The sequence below is a fragment of the Pseudophryne corroboree genome, unplaced genomic scaffold (genome assembly GCF_028390025.1).
Source record: "Pseudophryne corroboree isolate aPseCor3 unplaced genomic scaffold, aPseCor3.hap2 scaffold_596, whole genome shotgun sequence".
Taxonomy (NCBI): Eukaryota; Metazoa; Chordata; class Amphibia; order Anura; family Myobatrachidae; genus Pseudophryne; species Pseudophryne corroboree.
Window position 1 is genome coordinate 205,384 of NW_026970194.1, and position 17,276 is coordinate 222,659.

Sequence of the window (17,276 nt, forward strand, 5' to 3'; positions counted from 1 at the left end):
TGTTAGGGCAATCAGGATGTGGAATTCCCTGCCAGGGAAGGTGGTAATGGCGGACTCTGTAATTGGATTTAAAAAAGGAATGGATACATTTCTGAATGAAAAAGCTATCCAAGGTTATAATACTTAAAATATCAACATGGTTAATCCGGGGGTAACATGAGTTATAGTAGTTAACTAGTCATAAAACATTATTCAGCAAGTATGTAGAATCATCACAACTTAAAACAGGTTGAACACGATGGGCAATTTGCCTCTATTCAACCTCAAAAACTATGTTACTATATGTTACTATATTACTATGTTACTGTAGTATACAGAACACCACAATGTAATGAGCAGTGATAGTGAGCACTGATGAGGATACTAGAACTGACACTGAGCAGCAAGATGCAGCACTGGACTATTAGTAATGTACTGTAGTATGCTGAGCACCACAATGCAGCACAAGACAATGAGCAGTGATACTGAGCACTGATGAGGATACTACTGAGAACTGACACTGAGCAGGAGAGACACACTACTAGTATTACTGAGCAGCAATAAGTAACCACTGATACTGAGCACTGATATTGAGATTTCCACTGAGAGAACATAGCCACGTCCTCTCCGCTCTCTCTTCAATGCACGAGTAAAAATGGCGGCAACGCGCAGCTCTTTATATGGAATCCGAATCTCGCGAGAATCCGACAGCGGGATGATGACATTTTCCCTTGTTCAGGTTTTCCGAGTCAGGCGGGAACAACCGAGCCTGCCTCGGACCAGTGTAAACCACGTGGAGTTCGTCGGGAATTCGGTTCTCGGAGAACCGAACCCGCTCCTCTCTACCTTATACCCATCAATTTTTTTATTTTCAATCTAAGCCCCTGCAGTTTTCTGTAAGCATCTGCTTCGCTATGATGATCAACAAGTCACAAGGGCAAACACTCAGGGCTTGAGGCGTAGATCTTAGGACCAGCTGCTACAAGCATGGCAGAGGTGTCACTATCACTGGTGACACCCAGAGAGGTGGCGAGGGAGATTGTAATGCAGTGCGCGCAGATAAGCAGTGCAATGGTAAAAAGGAGGCATGGTTTCATAGGTAGGGGCGTGGCCTGGTGGCCTGAATCTACATTTTGTTGCTCCGGGTGTCCCGGGGGTTGGGGGCTGCACCCGGGGACTAGTGTGTGTGCGGTGCTGGCTCCTGCACAGTGACAGTGCATGGCCACCGAGCATGACGCCTCCATTCTTGACCATGCTGTAATTGCAGTCGCACTGCAGTTCAGCGTGATCATATAAAATGGTGTAGCCTCCTGCTGGTGCAGACTGTATGTGCGCGCAGGAAGCCGCCACCATTTTTGTGATCACAGCGGCTGAATGTAATGTCATACAGCCGCTGTGACCACGCCCCCTGTGTCTCCTCCGTTGCAGACCCCATTTTGAAGCCTTGCCCCCGCACCGCTCCATCCCTGACTTGGAAATGGAGTGTTGCTGACCCCCCTCTCCCCCCCCCCCCCGCCCCGATTGACAGGCAGAGGCGATCGCATTCTCTGCGGGGTGCCGCAGAAAATGCAGGCACATGCGTATGCTCTTAGCAATTTTTGCAGTTGGATCGCTTATTGTGATTGCAATCCAACCTGAATCAGGCCCTATTACCTATCACAATGCGCTGCGGGCAGTACAAAATTGGGTTAATATAGGAGTAAAACTCCCAGACCTGTGCTCCTTAACTGTACCTGGTGGCTAGTGGAGCGGCTGCCCAGTAATCAGTGTCCACGCCAGTGCGCACACGGTCCACCCCCTACGGCCACGCTCCCCTTCATCAGCGGCCTCGTGATCCGGAAGGGCGGTGTGTGTGTGACTGACCTTAGGAAGAAACTGGAGCCTCCGCTGCAGTGACCCAGCAACCAGGGCACGGGAGTATACAGCGCCGCTGGGAGTGATGAAGCTGCAGTAAAGATGTCTATTAGACCTAGCCTGCTGCAGCCCTTGTAGATTCTCATAAAACAAGTTCTTCTTTTCTTGTCAAAATTAATAGCTAAGAATAGGCTGCTTGAGGCAGGCCCCTGTTAAGAGGCCTGCTACTGAAGGCACCAACTACAAACTTAGCTCCCTGTTCATGGAAGCGGGGTTATAGAGGAGAATGCACTGAGCATCTTGGGAACAGTCAAAAGCTTTGAGCCGGTTGGTGCCTCAGATCAAGATCCTACTCTACACCCCAATGTGAATCCTTGTGGAGTCCAGTGTACCCCACAGAAGAAATTAATGTGTCACACCCATTGGCAGCAACCTTAGAATAGCTGCTGACGGGCACAATTGAGAAAGGAAGGGGGGGGGGGGGACATTTGAATCCAGCACATAGATGCAATTCAAATATGTAATTTGTACCTTCCTATTTTAAAATATAATGGATGAACCTCACCCTGTGAGTACAATCTTCATGATCAAGAGATCTCATATGCAAAATAAGTATGAGTTGGGATAGGGCTGGGGAGGGTGGCTGCTCGGGCAGCCCCTCCCCCGTCAAGTTAAGGAGATTCAACTGAGGACGCACAAGGGAACTCTCGTCTGGGGACAACAACTGCAGGGAGACCACATCTGTTCAGATGAACATGGGAGGGTGGAAGGCTGCCTAATATTGAAGCACCATCAAATATCAAACCATATGCAACAACTAGTACAAGCATTCCAGGGGGAAGGTCTGCAGAAGACGGATTTGCATACGGTGATGTCATCCAAGCAGTGGACCAAAGTTGGCTGGAACCCTCATCTGCATATGAAAAGAGAAAAGGGGCATGCAGGGCATGGCGGCCTTTTGCGGTGCTTGGATGACCCCTAGTTCGCATTAAACACCCCCACCCTCCTTTGGTGTGGGGCTCATGTTGGCCATGCCCCATCCCCTGAAGCATTCAAGCTGATTTCTTGCAGCAGCTGGGCACTGTAACAGCTCCAGAGCTGTTCTGTAAGGCAAGTAAAAGGGTGTGGGCCCTGCAGCACCACCTGTAGTTCGCATTGTGCGTTGGAAGGCACAAAGTAAGCAGACGGGAGGAGAAGTCAGGATAGTGCGCAAGGGCATCCTTTTCTCTTAGTCCGTAGAGGATGCTGGGGTCACATTAAGAACCATGGGGTATAGACGGGATCCGCAAGAGACATGGGCACTTTAAGACTTTCAAAGGGTGTGAACTGGCTCCTCCCTCTATGCCCCTCCTCCAGACTCCAGTTATAGGAACTGAGCCCAGGGAGACGGACATTTCGAGGAAAGGATTTATTGTTAAACTAAGGTGAGCATCTTACCAGCTCACACCTTAAGCATGCCGCAGAACGTGGCATTCAACAGAACACAAGCCAACGGCATGAACAATTGCAGCAAAAAGCTGACCAGAACCATAACACAACATGTGTATAACCACAAGTAATAACTGCAGACACAGTATGGACTGGGACGGGTGCCCAGCATCCTCTACGGACTAAGAGAAAAGGATTTACCGGTAGGTATTAAAATCCTATTTTCTCATACGACCTAGAGGATGCTGGGGTCACATTAAGAACCATGGGGTTATACCAAAGCTCTTGAACGGGTGGGAGAGTGCGTACGACTCTGCAGCACCGAATGACCCAACTTGAGGTTATCATCAGCCAAGGTATCAAACTTGTAAAACTTAGCAAAAGTGTTTACTAAATAGCTGCTCGGCAAAATTGCAATGCCGAGACTCCCCGACCAGCTGCCCAGGATGAACCCACCTTTCTAGTAGAATGGGTCTTCACCTATTTCAGTAACGGCAATCCTGCCGTGGAATGAGCATGCTGAATCTTACCACAGATCCAGCGCATAATGGTCTACATGGAAGCAGGACACCCAATCCTGTTGGGAGCATACAGGACAAACAGAGCCTCTGTTTTCCTAATCTGAACCGTTCTGGTGACATAAATTTTCAAAGTTCTGACCACAGCCAGAGACTTTGACTCAACGAAGGTGTCAGTGGCCAAAGGCACCATGTGGAAAGATGAACCACCTTCGGCAGAAATTGTTGACGTGTCCTCAATTCTGCTCTATCTTCATGAAAGATCAAATAAAGGCTCTTGTGATACTGCATGGTTTGTACTGTTTTCCATGTGCTCCCAGATCTTTCAAGCAAGTAGCATGGTCAAGAAAGTTCTGTTTGAAAAGTAACAACATTTACTGTCATTGTTATAGAATTTGGGAGAAAAAACAAGAAGAAATCTGCACTGTTGACGCACTGGACAGAATGAATGAATCATAAAATATAACCTTTATTAAGTATGTATTAAAATTGGATAAATATTAATATTATTATCCCAAACTGCAGTGAAACATAAAGGTTAAAATCACAGAACTAACATACATGTGCATAAGAAGAATAAAGAGATGTGAAAAAAAGGTTTAAAAAGCGTGTCCGTGTGTGATTATTTTTGAAGGCACAACCCTGGCGGGGTTGTTTATATAGATATATATGTTGCTAATAATCACTTTCTAGCGTAATGTTATTAAATAGCTGTTAGTATCTATGTCGTCAGGTACCACTGGGTCGTATCCTATATACTCCCTTCACTCAATAGGGGTTACCTCCCGGGAAGCCATCCCCATTGGCGAATTTGTGGGGGTGATTGAGTATAACCGGTAAGCTAACCTCCAATTTGTGGGGTGCTTAGGTAGATGGGGATCACTTATTTCTCTGTGTCCCCTAAGACTATATTCCTAAATTCAATACCATAGGGGGATAGCTTTCTATATCGGATAAGGAATCACTTGATAGGGAAATCTCTATGCATCATGGAAAGATCATATTTATTAATATCCAAACTAAAAAAATGATGAATAGCTTTAATTTAGCTGTTTAGATATAGTTAATTGGCGAGATATACCAACAGGTGCGGTTGCCTTAAGGAATATGGCAATTCCAATATAAATAGCAGCCCTCCTTCATATAATCAGCCAGATCTTATTAAATCTGGTCCAGATATAGTAGCCGTTCAGATATACTTAATTGACAACATATATCAATCGGTGGGGTTGCCTTAAGGAATATAGCAATTCCAATTCTCATATAAATAGCAACCTTCCTTCATATATTCAGCCAGATCTTATTTAATCTGATCTAGGCGTAGGCAATAATGCTTTCCTTAGAGGTATAGCCACCTCAATTCTTATTAGGAAGCAAAGTGTCTGTCATAATGGTTTATCCAATTCATCTAAGAAATAATATATTCCATGTGTCAGAGATTCATTACTCTCTATTTACACTGTTAAAGAGTTAATTCTTATTATGTTACAGTGTAATGAAATTATCATATAGGGAGATGTGGCAATTCCATGTGCTATATATATAATAACCCTTAGTGGTCCAGATTCCACAATGAGGAATTTTCTTATAAACCGCTGAAACACACAGCTGTTTGACTGACTTCCAAATATATCTATCTCACTTTGTAACAGTCTTATGATAGAGAAACTGTTACATATTCGGTCACTTAGTTATCTAAAGGTAAACAGACTCAGTGTGAGGGTAATATAATATATCAAATGCGCTGTCAATAATCGTGGTAACTGGTGTAATAATGTGGTATATTGAGTATGCTAGTAAGGCATATAACTGCTCTCCAGCCTTTAAGTGTTACCAATCAATTTGTTACACTGTAAAGGATTTATGGTGTCCTGTTAGGACATGCAGCTGCTAGGCTGACTCAAAGATTTATCCATTTGTAACAATTATGTAACAGTTATATACATGTTACTGGTATTACATAGAAATAGTATGACACAGGCCAGCAGTCCCATGTGTCTAGATTCCACAATAGGAGATTTTCTTTGTCTTATAAACTGCTGGAACACACAGCTGCTAGACTGACTTCAAATATATATATTACTTTGTAACAGTCTTATAGTAAAGAGACTGTTACACACTGTCATTTAGTTATCTCAAGGTTAGCAGATTCTGTGTGAGGATAGTGTTCTGTTAGAACATGCAGCTGCTAGGCTGACTCATAGAAAATGTATCCATTTGTAACAAATGACACATACAGCATTAAATTAATATCTATAGCAGCCCATGTGACATCTCTACTCTTATCATAATTGTCTGGTTATTGCCAATCTGGACAGCAGGAGTGATATATATTCACTAGTCCCAATATCCCATCATATAAATATACCCACACTGATATACTTTCTTATCAAGAGTTATTAGTAGCTATCTGTATGCACTTTAGACATTGTAATTGCTAAGTGACATCATATCTAGTGTATTCCTTTCTTATAGCTCAGCTTCTATTCCCTATTAGTGGAGACTAACAGCTAACATCATAATCATATATTTTTGTTTTATAACATTTCACATGAGTCAAATACACGAGGACACGCCGTGCCCTACACGCGTGTTTCACTGCATCTATGGCAACTTACATTAAAGCTAACAAGAAAGCACACTCGTTCTGTCTTTAAACAGATAAAAGAAACCCCAATAATATGGGGCATGCAAAAATTTAGATAAAACTCAGTTTTGCTCCTCTCCACGGAAATCTTTAGTAAAAGGCGAAAGATTTGTTCATTCTGAAGAGAAACCAGAGCATGACCAAGATTCCACCTGTCGCCTGAGTGCCATGCCAGCAGTCCTCATTCAGCTCAAAGTGAGCACCCAATATGAAAGAAAGAAAGCAGATTTCTCACCAGGCTTCCCCTTGCTATAAGCATGGTTTGTACTCTTTTCCATGTGCTCCCAGATCTTTCAAGCAATTAGTATGGTCAAGAAAGTTCTGCTTGAAAAGAAACAGACATTTACTGTCATTGTTATACAAATAAACTTACATTAAAGCCAACAAGAAAGCTCACTCGTTCCGTCTTTAAACTGATAAAAGAAACCCCAATAATATGGGGCATGCAAAAATTGAGATAAAACTCAGTTTTGCTCCTCTCCACGGATAATCTTTAATAAAAGGCGAAAGATTTGTTCATTCTGAAGAGAAACCAGAGCATGACCAAGATTCCACCTGTCGCCTGAGTGCCATGCCAGCAGTCCTCATTCAGATCAAAGTGAGCGCCCAATTTGAAAGAAAGCAGATTTCTCACCTGGCTTCTCCTTGCTATAAGCATGGTTTGTACTGTATTCCATGTGCTCCCAGATCTTTCAAGCAAGTAGCATGGTCAAGAAAGTTCTGTTTGAAAAGAAACAAACATTTACTGTAATTTCTATGCAAATGAGCTTTCATTAAAGCACACTCATTCTATCTTTAAACCGATAAAAGAAACCCCAAAAAGATGGGGCATGCAAAAATTGAGGTAAAACTCAGTTTTGCTCCTCTCCACGGAAATCTTTAGTAAAAGGCGAAAGATTTGTTCGTTCTGAAGAGAAACCAGAGCATGACCAAGATTTTCATCTGAAAATATGTGTTCTCCCTGCAGTTGTTGTCCCCAGATGAGAGTTCCCTTGTGCTGCCTCAGTTGAATCTCCTTTACTTGACAGAGATGTGCCTGAGCAGCGGCCCTCCCCAGCCCTATCCCAAATCATACTTATTTTGCATAGGAGATACCATGGTCATGAAGATTGTTCTCCCAGGGTGAGGTTCATTCATTGCATTCTGGGTATGCTGACCCCTGTGATTTCCCCAAATGTGGGAAACTCGACTGCATTATTTGTGGTAGTGGGGGACTGTGTTTGTGCTTTCCTCTGGTCAGCTCTGGTAAAAGTCAGATTTCTTTGTCTCAGATCTTCCTCTAGCCTTGTTCTTCTTTCGAGAGTTCCCTTGTGCTGCCTCAGTTGGATCTCCTTCACTTGACAGGGGGTGCCCGAGCAGCAATCCTCCACAGCTCTAGCCCAACTCCTACTTACCTGCCAGGTGAGATACTATGATCTTCACTGTTAGGGCAATCAGGATGTGGAATTCCCTGCCAGGGAAGGTGGTAATGGCGGACTCTGTAATTGGATTTAAAAAAGGAATGGATACATTTCTGAATGAAAAAGCTATCCAAGGTTATAATACTTAAAATATCAACATGGTTAATCCGGGGGTAACATGAGTTATAGTAGCTAACTAGTCATAAAACATTATTCAGCAAGTATGTAGAATCATCACAACTTAAAACAGGTTGAACACGATGGGCAATTTGCCTCTATTCAACCTCAAAAACTATGTTACTATATGTTACTATATTACTATGTTACTGTAGTATACAGAAAACCAAAATGCAATGAACAGTGATAGTGAGCACTGATGAGGATACTAGAACTGACACTGAGCAGCAAGATGCAGCACTGGACTATTAGTAATGTACTGTAGTATGCTGAGCACCACAATGCAGCACAAGACAATGAGCAGTGATCTGAGCACTGATGAGGATACTACTGAGAACTGACACTGAGCAGGAGAGACACACTACTAGTATTACTGAGCAGCAATAAGTAACCACTGATACTGAGCACTGCTATTGAGATTTCCACTGAGAGAACATAGCCACGTCCATTCCGCTCTCTCTTCAATGCACGAGTAAAAATGGCGGCAACGCGCAGCTCTTTATATGGAATCCGAATCTCGCGAGAATCCGACAGCGGGATGATGACATTTTCCCTTGTTCAGGTTTTCCGAGTCAGGCGGGAACAACCGAGCCTGCCTCGGACCAGTGTAAACCACGTGGAGTTCGTGGGGAATTCGGTTCTCGGAGAACCGAACCCGCTCCTCTCTACCTTATACCCATCAATTTTTTTATTTTCAATCTAAGCCCCTGCAGTTTTCTGTAAGCATCTGCTTCGCTATGATGATCAACAAGTCACAAGGGCAAACACTCAGGGCTTGAGGCGTAGATCTTAGGACCAGCTGCTACAAGCATGGCAGAGGTGTCACTATTACTGGTGACACCCAGAGAGGTGGCGAGGGAGATTGTAATGCAGTGCGCGCAGATAAGCAGCGCAATGGTAAAAAGGAGGCATGGTTTCATAGGTAGGGACGTGGCCTGGTGGCCTGAATCTACATTTTGTTGCTCCGGGTGTCCCGGGGGTTGGGGGCTGCACCCGGGGACTAGTGTGTGAGCGGTGCTGGCTCCTGCACAGTGAAAAGGCATGGCCACCCAGCATGACGCCTCCCTTCTTGACCATGCTGTAATTGTAGTCGCACTGCAGTTCAGCGTGATCATAAAAAATGGTGTAGCCTCCTGCTGGTGCAGACTGTATGTGCGCGCAGGAAGCCGCCACCATTTTTGTGATCACAGCGGCTGAATGTGATGTCATACAGCCGCTGTGACCACGCCCCCTGTGTCTCCTCCATTGCAGACCCCATTTTGAAGCCTTGCACCCGCACCGCTCCATCCCTCACTTGGAAATGGAGTGTTGCTGACCCACCTATCCCCCCCCCCCCCGCCCCGATTGACAGGCAGAGGCGATCGCATTCTCTGCGGGGTGCCGCAGAAAATGCAGGCACATGCGTATGCTCTTAGCAATTTTTGCAGTTGGATCGCTTATTGTGATTGCAATCCAACCTGAATCAGGCCCTATTACCTATCACAATGCGCTGCGGGCAGTACAAAATTGGGTTAATATAGGAGAAAAACCCCCAGACCTGTGCTCCTTAACTGTACCTGGTGGCTAGTGGAGCGGCTGCCCAGTAATCAGTGTCCACGCCAGTGCGCACACGGTCCACCCCCTACGGCCACGCTCCCCTTCAACAGCGGCCTCGTGATCCGGAAGGGTGGTGTGTGTGTGACTGACCTTAGGATGAAACCGGAGCCTCCGCTGCAGTGACCCAGCAACCAGGGCACGGGAGTATACAGCGTCGCTGGGAGTGATGAAGCTGCAGTAAAGATGTCTATTAGACCTAGCCTGCTGCAGCCCTTGTAGATTCTCATAAAACAAGTTCTTCTTTTCTTGTCAAAATTTATAGCTAAGAATAGGCTGCCTGAGGCAGGCCCCTGTTAAGTGGCCTGCTACTGAAGGCACCAACTACAAACTGAGCTCCCTGTTCATGGATGCGGGGTTATAGAGGAGAATGCACTGAGCATCTTGGGAACAGTCAAAAGCTTTGAGCCGGTTGGTGCCTCAGTTCAAGATCCTACTCTACACCCCAATGTGAATCCTTGTGGAGTCCAGTGTACCCCACAGAAGAAATTAATGTGTCACACCCATTGGCAGCAACCTTAGAATAGCTGCTGACGGGCACAATTGAGAATGGAAGGGGGGGGGGGGACATTTGAATCCAGCACATAAATGCAATTCAAATATGTAATTTGTACCTTCCTATTTTAAAATATAATGGATGAACCTCACCCTGTGAGAACAATCTTCATGATCAAGAAATCTCATATGCAAAATAAGTATGAGTTGGGATAGGGCTGGGGAGGGTGTCTGCTCTGGCAGCCCCTCCCCCGTCAAGTTAAGGAGATTCAACTGAGGAAGCACAAGGGAACTCTCGTCTGGGGACAACAACTGCAGGGAGACCACATCTTTTCAGATGAACATGGGAGGGCGGAAGGCTGCCTAATACTGAAGCACCATCAAATATCAAACCATATGCAACATCTAGTACAAGCATTCCTGGGGGAAGGTCTGCAGCAGACGGATTTGCATACAGTGATGTTATCCAAGCAGTGGGCCAAAGTTGGCTGGAACCCTCATCTGCATATGAAAAGAGAAAAGGGGCGTGCAGGGCATGGCGGCCTTTTGCAGTGCTTGGATGACCCCTAGTTCTCATTAAACACCCCCACCCTCCTTTGGTGTGGGGCTCATGTTGGCCATGCCCCATCCCCTGAAGCATTCAAGCTGATTTCTTGCAGCAGCTGGGCACTGTAACAGCTCCAGAGCTGTTCTGTAAGGCAAGTAAAAGGGTGTGGGCCCTGCAGCACCACCTGTAGTTCGCATTGTGCGTTGGAAGGCACAAAGTAAGCAGACGGGAGGAGAAGTCAGGATAGTGCGCAAGGGCATCCTTTTCTCTTAGTCCGTAGAGGATGCTGGGGTCACATTAAGAACCATGGGGTATAGACGGGATCCGCAAGAGACATGGGCACTTTAAGACTATCAAAGGGTGTGAACTGGCTCCTCCCTCTATGCCCCTCCTCCAGACTCCAGTTATAGGAACTGTGCCCAGGGAGACGGACATTTCGAGGAAAGGATTTATTGTTAAACTAAGGTGAGCATCTTACCAGCTCACACCTTAAGCATGCCGCAGAACGTGGCATTCAACAGAACACAAGCCAACGGCATGAACAATTGCAGCGTGGCCTAAGTAAAAGGGGGTGTGACTTCGCGGGAGGACCCGCGATCGTGAGTCACGCCCCCGTTTTCGGCACTGAGGGGGCATGCCCAGCGCTCTGTGAGCCGCTGGCATGCCACCTCTCCCTCTGACTTCAGTGAATAGACGCTGTGCGCATGCGCACAGCGTCTATTCACCGCTGCTCTGCTAAGCAGGGCAGCGACAGACAGAGCCTCCCAACTGTCCTCCCCACCGCGGGACACTGCGGCCCGCAGGTGGGACAGCGGGACAGTCCCCAAAAAACGGGACTGTCCCGTGAAAATCGGGACAGTTGGGAGGTATGATATGGGGCATGCAAAAATTGAGATAAAACTCAGTTTTGCTCCTCTCCACGGAAATCTTTAATAAAAGGCGAAATATTTGTTAGTTCTGAAGAGAAACCAGAGCATGACCAAGATTCCACCTGTCGCCTGAGTGCCATGCCAGCAGTTCTCATTCAGCTGAAAGTGAGCACCCAATTTGAATGAAAGAAAGCAGATTTCTCACCAGGCTTCCCCTTGCTATAAACATGGTTTGTACTCTTTTCCATGTGCTCCCAGATCTTTCAAGCAATTAGTGTGGTCAAGAAAGTTCTGTTTGAAAAGAAACAAACATTTACTGTAATTTCTATGCAAATGAGCTTACATTAAAGCACACTCGTTCTATCTTTAAACAGATAAAATAAAACCCCAATAAGATGGGGCAAGGAAAAAATGAGATAAAACTCAGTTTTGCTCCTCTCCACGGAAATCTTTAGTAAAAGGCGAAAGATTTGTTCGTTCTGAAGAGAAACCAGAGCATGACCAAGATTCCACCTGTCGCCTGAGTGCCATGCCAGCCAGGGCCGGCTCCAGGCCTACTAGCACCCTGAGCGAGAAAATGTAAAAGTGCCCCCCCCCATGCGCGCGCCGAAGGCGCGCGCGCCCTTGGAAAAGTGGGCGTGGCCTCTTGAAAAAGTGGGCGTGGTCTCGTCCCCCAGCAGTGCCAGCTACACATGACATGCCCTCCATCAGTGCCAGCTACACGTGCTAGTGTTCACTTTTTAGGGCAGGTTGCTGATCACAGGGAGGGCACATTTTTAAGTTAGGTGGGCAAAATGATGTACATACTGTAATGCTTGTTGTTCCCATTTCCACACGCTAAAGCATGGACAGTGCGCGCCGAAGGCGCGCAGCAAAAATTTAGGGGAGTTACTTCGTGGGGAAGGTGCGTAGCCACATTATAGTGGCAATTCACATTACACCACACAGTAGTGCAGCTAATACACATTGCACCAGGTAGAACCTCCTATAAGAGCACGTTAGACACATTGCGCCAGGTAGAGCACTGAGACACACTGCCCAGCCACAGACGCCTAGCGGGAACACTACATGATATGCCCCCCAGCAGTGCCAGCTACACATGACATGCCCCCCAGCAGTGCCAGCTACACGTGACATGCCCCCCAGCAGTGCCAGCTACATAAATGGCCACACAGTTCCAGATGGATAAATGCCCCCACAGCGCAGATATGCCCCCACAGTGCCACATACATTAATGCCCTCACAGTGCAAGATATGCCCCCACAGTGCAAGAAATGTCCCCACAGTGCAAGAAATGCCCCCACAGTGCAAGAAATGCCCCCACGGTGCCAGATACATAAATGCCCCCACGGTGCCAGATACATAAATGCCCCCACGGTGCCAGATACATAAATGCCCCCACGGTGCCTGATACATAAATGCCCCCACGGTGCCAGATACATAAATGCCCCCACGGTGCCAGATACATAAATGCCCCCACGGTGCCAGATACATAAATGTCCCCACGGTGCCTGATACATAAATGCCCCCACGGTGCATGATACATAAATGCCCCCACGGTGCATGATACATAAATGCCCCCACGGTGCCTGATACATAAATGCCCCCACGGTGCCTGATACATAAATGCCCCCACAGAGCCAGATAAATGCCCCCACAGTGCCAGATATGTCCCCACAGTGCCAGATATGCCCCCACAGTGCCAGATATGCCCCCACGGTGCCAGAAATGCCCCCACAGTGCCAGATAAATGCCCCCAGTGCCAGATAAATGCCCCCACAGTGCAAGAAATGTCCCCACAGTGCAAGAAATGCCCCCACAGTGCAAGAAATGCCCCCACGGTGCCAGATACATAAATGCCCCCACGGTGCCAGATACATAAATGCCCCCACGGTGCCAGATACATAAATGCCCCCACGGTGCCTGATACATAAATGCCCCCACGGTGCCAGATACATAAATGCCCCCACGGTGCCAGATACATAAATGCCCCCACGGTGCCAGATACATAAATGTCCCCACGGTGCATGATACATAAATGCCCCCACGGTGCATGATACATAAATGCCCCCACGGTGCCTGATACATAAATGCCCCCACGGTGCCTGATACATAAATGCCCCCACAGAGCCAGATAAATGCCCCCACAGTGCCAGATATGTCCCCACAGTGCCAGATATGCCCCCACAGTGCCAGATATGCCCCCACGGTGCCAGAAATGCCCCCACAGTGCCAGATAAATGCCCCCAGTGCCAGATAAATGCCCCCACAGTGCCAGATAAATGCCCCCACAGAGCCAGATAAATGCCCCCACAGTGCCAGAAATGCCCCCACAGTGCCAGAAATGCCCCCACAGTGCCAGATATGCCCCCTAAGTGCCAGATATGCCCCCACAGTGCCTGATATGTCGCCACAGTGCCAGAAATGCCCCCACAGTGCCAGATAAATGCCCCCACAGAGCCAGATAAATGCCCCCACAGAGCCAGATAAATGCCCCCACAGAGCCAGATAAATGCCCCCACAGTGCCAGAAATGCCCCCACAGTGCCAGAAATGCCCACACAGTGCCAGAAATGCCCCCACAGTGCCAGAAATGTCCCCACAGTGCCTGATATGCCCCCACAGGGCCAGATATGTCCCCACAGTGCCAAATATGCCCCCACAGAGCCAGATATGCAATGCCCCCACAGTGCCAGAAATGCCCCCACAGTGCCAGAAATGCCCCCCACAGAGCCAGAAATGCCCCCACAGTGCCAGAAATGCCCCCACATAACCAAAAATGCCCCCTGTGTGCCAGAAATGCCCCCACAGTGCGGATCTCCCCCCCCCCCAAAAAAAAAAAATACCTGCGGCGCTGGGGAGGAGTACTGCTGTCCGCCTGTGTGGGAGCGCTGGCGGGCGGGCGGGAGGCCGGGCGAGTGAGCCTGAGCCTGGGTCCGGGCTGGCGGGCGGGTGGGCGGCCACTTGTGCAGGCGGGCTATGCGCGGCGCCGGCGTCTGACGTTAGATACCGGCGCCGCGCAGCACGCATACACAGCGCGACCGCCAAATGCTGCAGCAGCACACACACAGGGCCGGCTCCAGCATCGAATATGGCGGCGCCAGCGCGTGGCGCCCATTAAGGGTTTCGCCCTGCGCGGCCGCTCTATTCGAACATGCCTAGAGCTGGCCCTGATGGCAGCAGTCCTCATTCAGCTCAAAGTGAGCACCCAATTTGAAAGAAAGAAAGCAGATTTCTCACCAGGCTTCCCCTTGCTATAAGCATGGTTTGTACTCTTTTCCATGTGCTCCCAGATCTTTCAAGCAATTAGTATGGTCAAGAAAGTTCTGCTTGAAAAGAAACAGACATTTACTGTCATTGTTATACAAATAAACTTACATTAAAGCTAACAAGAAAGCACACTCGTTCTGTCTTTAAACTGATAAAAGAAACCCCAATAATATGGGGCATGCAAAAATTGAGATAAAACTCAGTTTTGCTCCTCTCCACGGAAATCTTTAATAAAAGGCGAAATATTTGTTAGTTCTGAAGAGAAACCAGAGCATGACCAAGATTCCACCTGTCGCCTGAGTGCCATGCCAGCAGTCCTCATTCAGATCAAAGTGAGCGCCCAATTTGAAAGAAAGCAGATTTCTCACCTGGCTTCTCCTTGCCATAAGCATGGTTTGTACTGTATTCCATGTGCTCCCAGATCTTTCAAGCAAGTAGCATGGTCAAGAAAGTTCTGTTTGAAAAGAAACAAACATTTACTGTAATTTCTATGCAAATGAGCTTTCATTAAAGCACACTCATTCTATCTTTAAACCGATAAAAGAAACCCCAAAAAGATGGGGCATGCAAAAATTGAGGTAAAACTCAGTTTTGCTCCTCTCCACGGAAATCTTTAGTAAAAGGCGAAAGATTTGTTCGTTCTGAAGAGAAACCAGAGCATGACCAAGATTTTCATCTGAAAATATGTGTTCTCCCTGCAGTTGTTGTCCCCAGATGAGAGTTCCCTTGTGCTGCCTCAGTTGAATCTCCTTTACTTGACAGAGATGTGCCTGAGCAGCGGCCCTCCCCAGCCCTATCCCAAATCATACTTATTTTGCATAGGAGATACCATGGTCATGAAGATTGTTCTCCCAGGGTGAGGTTCATTCATTGCATTCTGGGTATGCTGACCCCTGTGATTTCCCCAAATGTGGGAAACTCGACTGCATTATTTGTGGTAGTGGGGGACTGTGTTTGTGCTTTCCTCTGGTCAGCTCTGGTAAAAGTCAGATTTCTTTGTCTCAGATCTTCCTCTAGCCTTGTTCTTCTTTCGAGAGTTCCCTTGTGCTGCCTCAGTTGGATCTCCTTCACTTGACAGGGGGTGCCCGAGCAGCAATCCTCCACAGCTCTAGCCCAACTCCTACTTACCTGCCAGGTGAGATACTATGATCTTCACTGTTAGGGCAATCAGGATGTGGAATTCCCTGCCAGGGAAGGTGGTAATGGTGGACTCTGTAATTGGATTTAAAAAAGGAATGGATACATTTCTGAATGAAAAAGCTATCCAAGGTTATAATACTTAAAATATCAACATGGTTAATCCGGGGGTAACATGAGTTATAGTAGCTAACTAGTCATAAAACATTATTCAGCAAGTATGTAGAATCATCACAACTTAAAACAGGTTGAACACGATGGGCAATTTGCCTCTATTCAACCTCAAAAACTATGTTACTATATGTTACTATATTACTATGTTACTGTAGTATACAGAAAACCAAAATGCAATGAACAGTGATAGTGAGCACTGATGAGGATACTAGAACTGACACTGAGCAGCAAGATGCAGCACTGGACTATTAGTAATGTACTGTAGTATGCTGAGCACCACAATGCAGCACAAGACAATGAGCAGTGATACTGAGCACTGATGAGGATACTACTGAGAACTGACACTGAGCAGGAGAGACACACTACTAGTATTACTGAGCAGCAATAAGTAACCACTGATACTGAGCACTGATATTGAGATTTCCACTGAGAGAACATAGCCACGTCCATTCCGCTCTATCTTCAATGCACGAGTAAAAATGGCGGCAACGCGCAGCTCTTTATATGGAATCCGAATCTCGCGAGAATCCGACAGCGGGATGATGACATTTTCCCTATTTCAGGTTTTCCGAGTCAGGCGGGAACAACCGAGCCTGCCTCGGACCAGTGTAAACAACGTGGAGTTCGTGGGGAATTCGGTTCTCGGAGAACCGAACCCGCTCCTCTCTACCTTATACCTATCAATTTTTTTATTTTCAATCTAAGCCCCTGCAGTTTTCTGTAAGCATCTGCTTCGCTATGATGATCAACAAGTCACAAGGGCAAACACTCAGGGCTTGAGGCGTAGATCTTAGGACCAGCTGCTACAAGCATGGCAGAGGTGTCACTATCACTGGTGACACCCAGAGAGGTGGCGAGGGAGATTGTAATGCAGTGCGCGCAGATAAGCAGCGCAATGGTAAAAAGGAGGCATGGTTTCATAGGTAGGGGCGTGGCCTGGTGGCCTGAATCTACATTTTGTTGCTCCGGGTGTCCCGGGGGTTGGGGGCTGCACCCGGGGACTAGTGTGTGAGCGGTGCTGGCTCCTGCACAGTGAAAGGGCATGGCCACCCAGCATGACGCCTCCCTTCTTGACCATGCTGTAATTGCAGTCGCACTGCAGTTCAGCGTGATCATAAAAAATGATGTAGCCTCCTGCTGGTGCAGACTGTATGTGCGCGCAGGAAGCCGCCACCATTTTTGTGATCAC

At 47.1% G+C, this 17,276-nt stretch overlaps 9 non-coding genes across 9 annotated transcripts; 2 read left to right on the plus strand and 7 right to left on the minus strand.

The window, feature by feature from the left end:
* Nucleotides 1–6,448: 6,448 nt before the first annotated feature.
* On the minus strand, nucleotides 6,449–6,564 carry LOC135035267 (U5 spliceosomal RNA). The gene has a single exon (XR_010230330.1). It is a non-coding gene; the product is annotated as a U5 spliceosomal RNA (small nuclear RNA).
* A 286-nt stretch (nucleotides 6,565–6,850) lies between these two features.
* Nucleotides 6,851–6,967, minus strand: LOC135035281 (U5 spliceosomal RNA). The gene has a single exon (XR_010230343.1). It is a non-coding gene; the product is annotated as a U5 spliceosomal RNA (small nuclear RNA).
* Nucleotides 6,968–7,237: 270 nt separating this feature from the next.
* Nucleotides 7,238–7,353, minus strand: LOC135035262 (U5 spliceosomal RNA). The gene has a single exon (XR_010230325.1). It is a non-coding gene; the product is annotated as a U5 spliceosomal RNA (small nuclear RNA).
* Nucleotides 7,354–7,497: 144 nt separating this feature from the next.
* LOC135035311 (U1 spliceosomal RNA) lies at nucleotides 7,498–7,661 on the plus strand. Its single transcript, XR_010230372.1, has one exon. It is a non-coding gene; the product is annotated as a U1 spliceosomal RNA (small nuclear RNA).
* Nucleotides 7,662–11,502: 3,841 nt separating this feature from the next.
* Nucleotides 11,503–11,615, minus strand: LOC135035283 (U5 spliceosomal RNA). Its single transcript, XR_010230345.1, has one exon. It is a non-coding gene; the product is annotated as a U5 spliceosomal RNA (small nuclear RNA).
* A 275-nt stretch (nucleotides 11,616–11,890) lies between these two features.
* On the minus strand, nucleotides 11,891–12,006 carry LOC135035271 (U5 spliceosomal RNA). The gene has a single exon (XR_010230334.1). It is a non-coding gene; the product is annotated as a U5 spliceosomal RNA (small nuclear RNA).
* A 2,929-nt stretch (nucleotides 12,007–14,935) lies between these two features.
* Nucleotides 14,936–15,051, minus strand: LOC135035277 (U5 spliceosomal RNA). The gene has a single exon (XR_010230339.1). It is a non-coding gene; the product is annotated as a U5 spliceosomal RNA (small nuclear RNA).
* Nucleotides 15,052–15,321: 270 nt separating this feature from the next.
* Nucleotides 15,322–15,437, minus strand: LOC135035263 (U5 spliceosomal RNA). The gene has a single exon (XR_010230326.1). It is a non-coding gene; the product is annotated as a U5 spliceosomal RNA (small nuclear RNA).
* Nucleotides 15,438–15,581: 144 nt separating this feature from the next.
* Nucleotides 15,582–15,745, plus strand: LOC135035322 (U1 spliceosomal RNA). The gene has a single exon (XR_010230383.1). It is a non-coding gene; the product is annotated as a U1 spliceosomal RNA (small nuclear RNA).
* The last annotated feature ends 1,531 nt before the right edge of the window (nucleotides 15,746–17,276 follow it).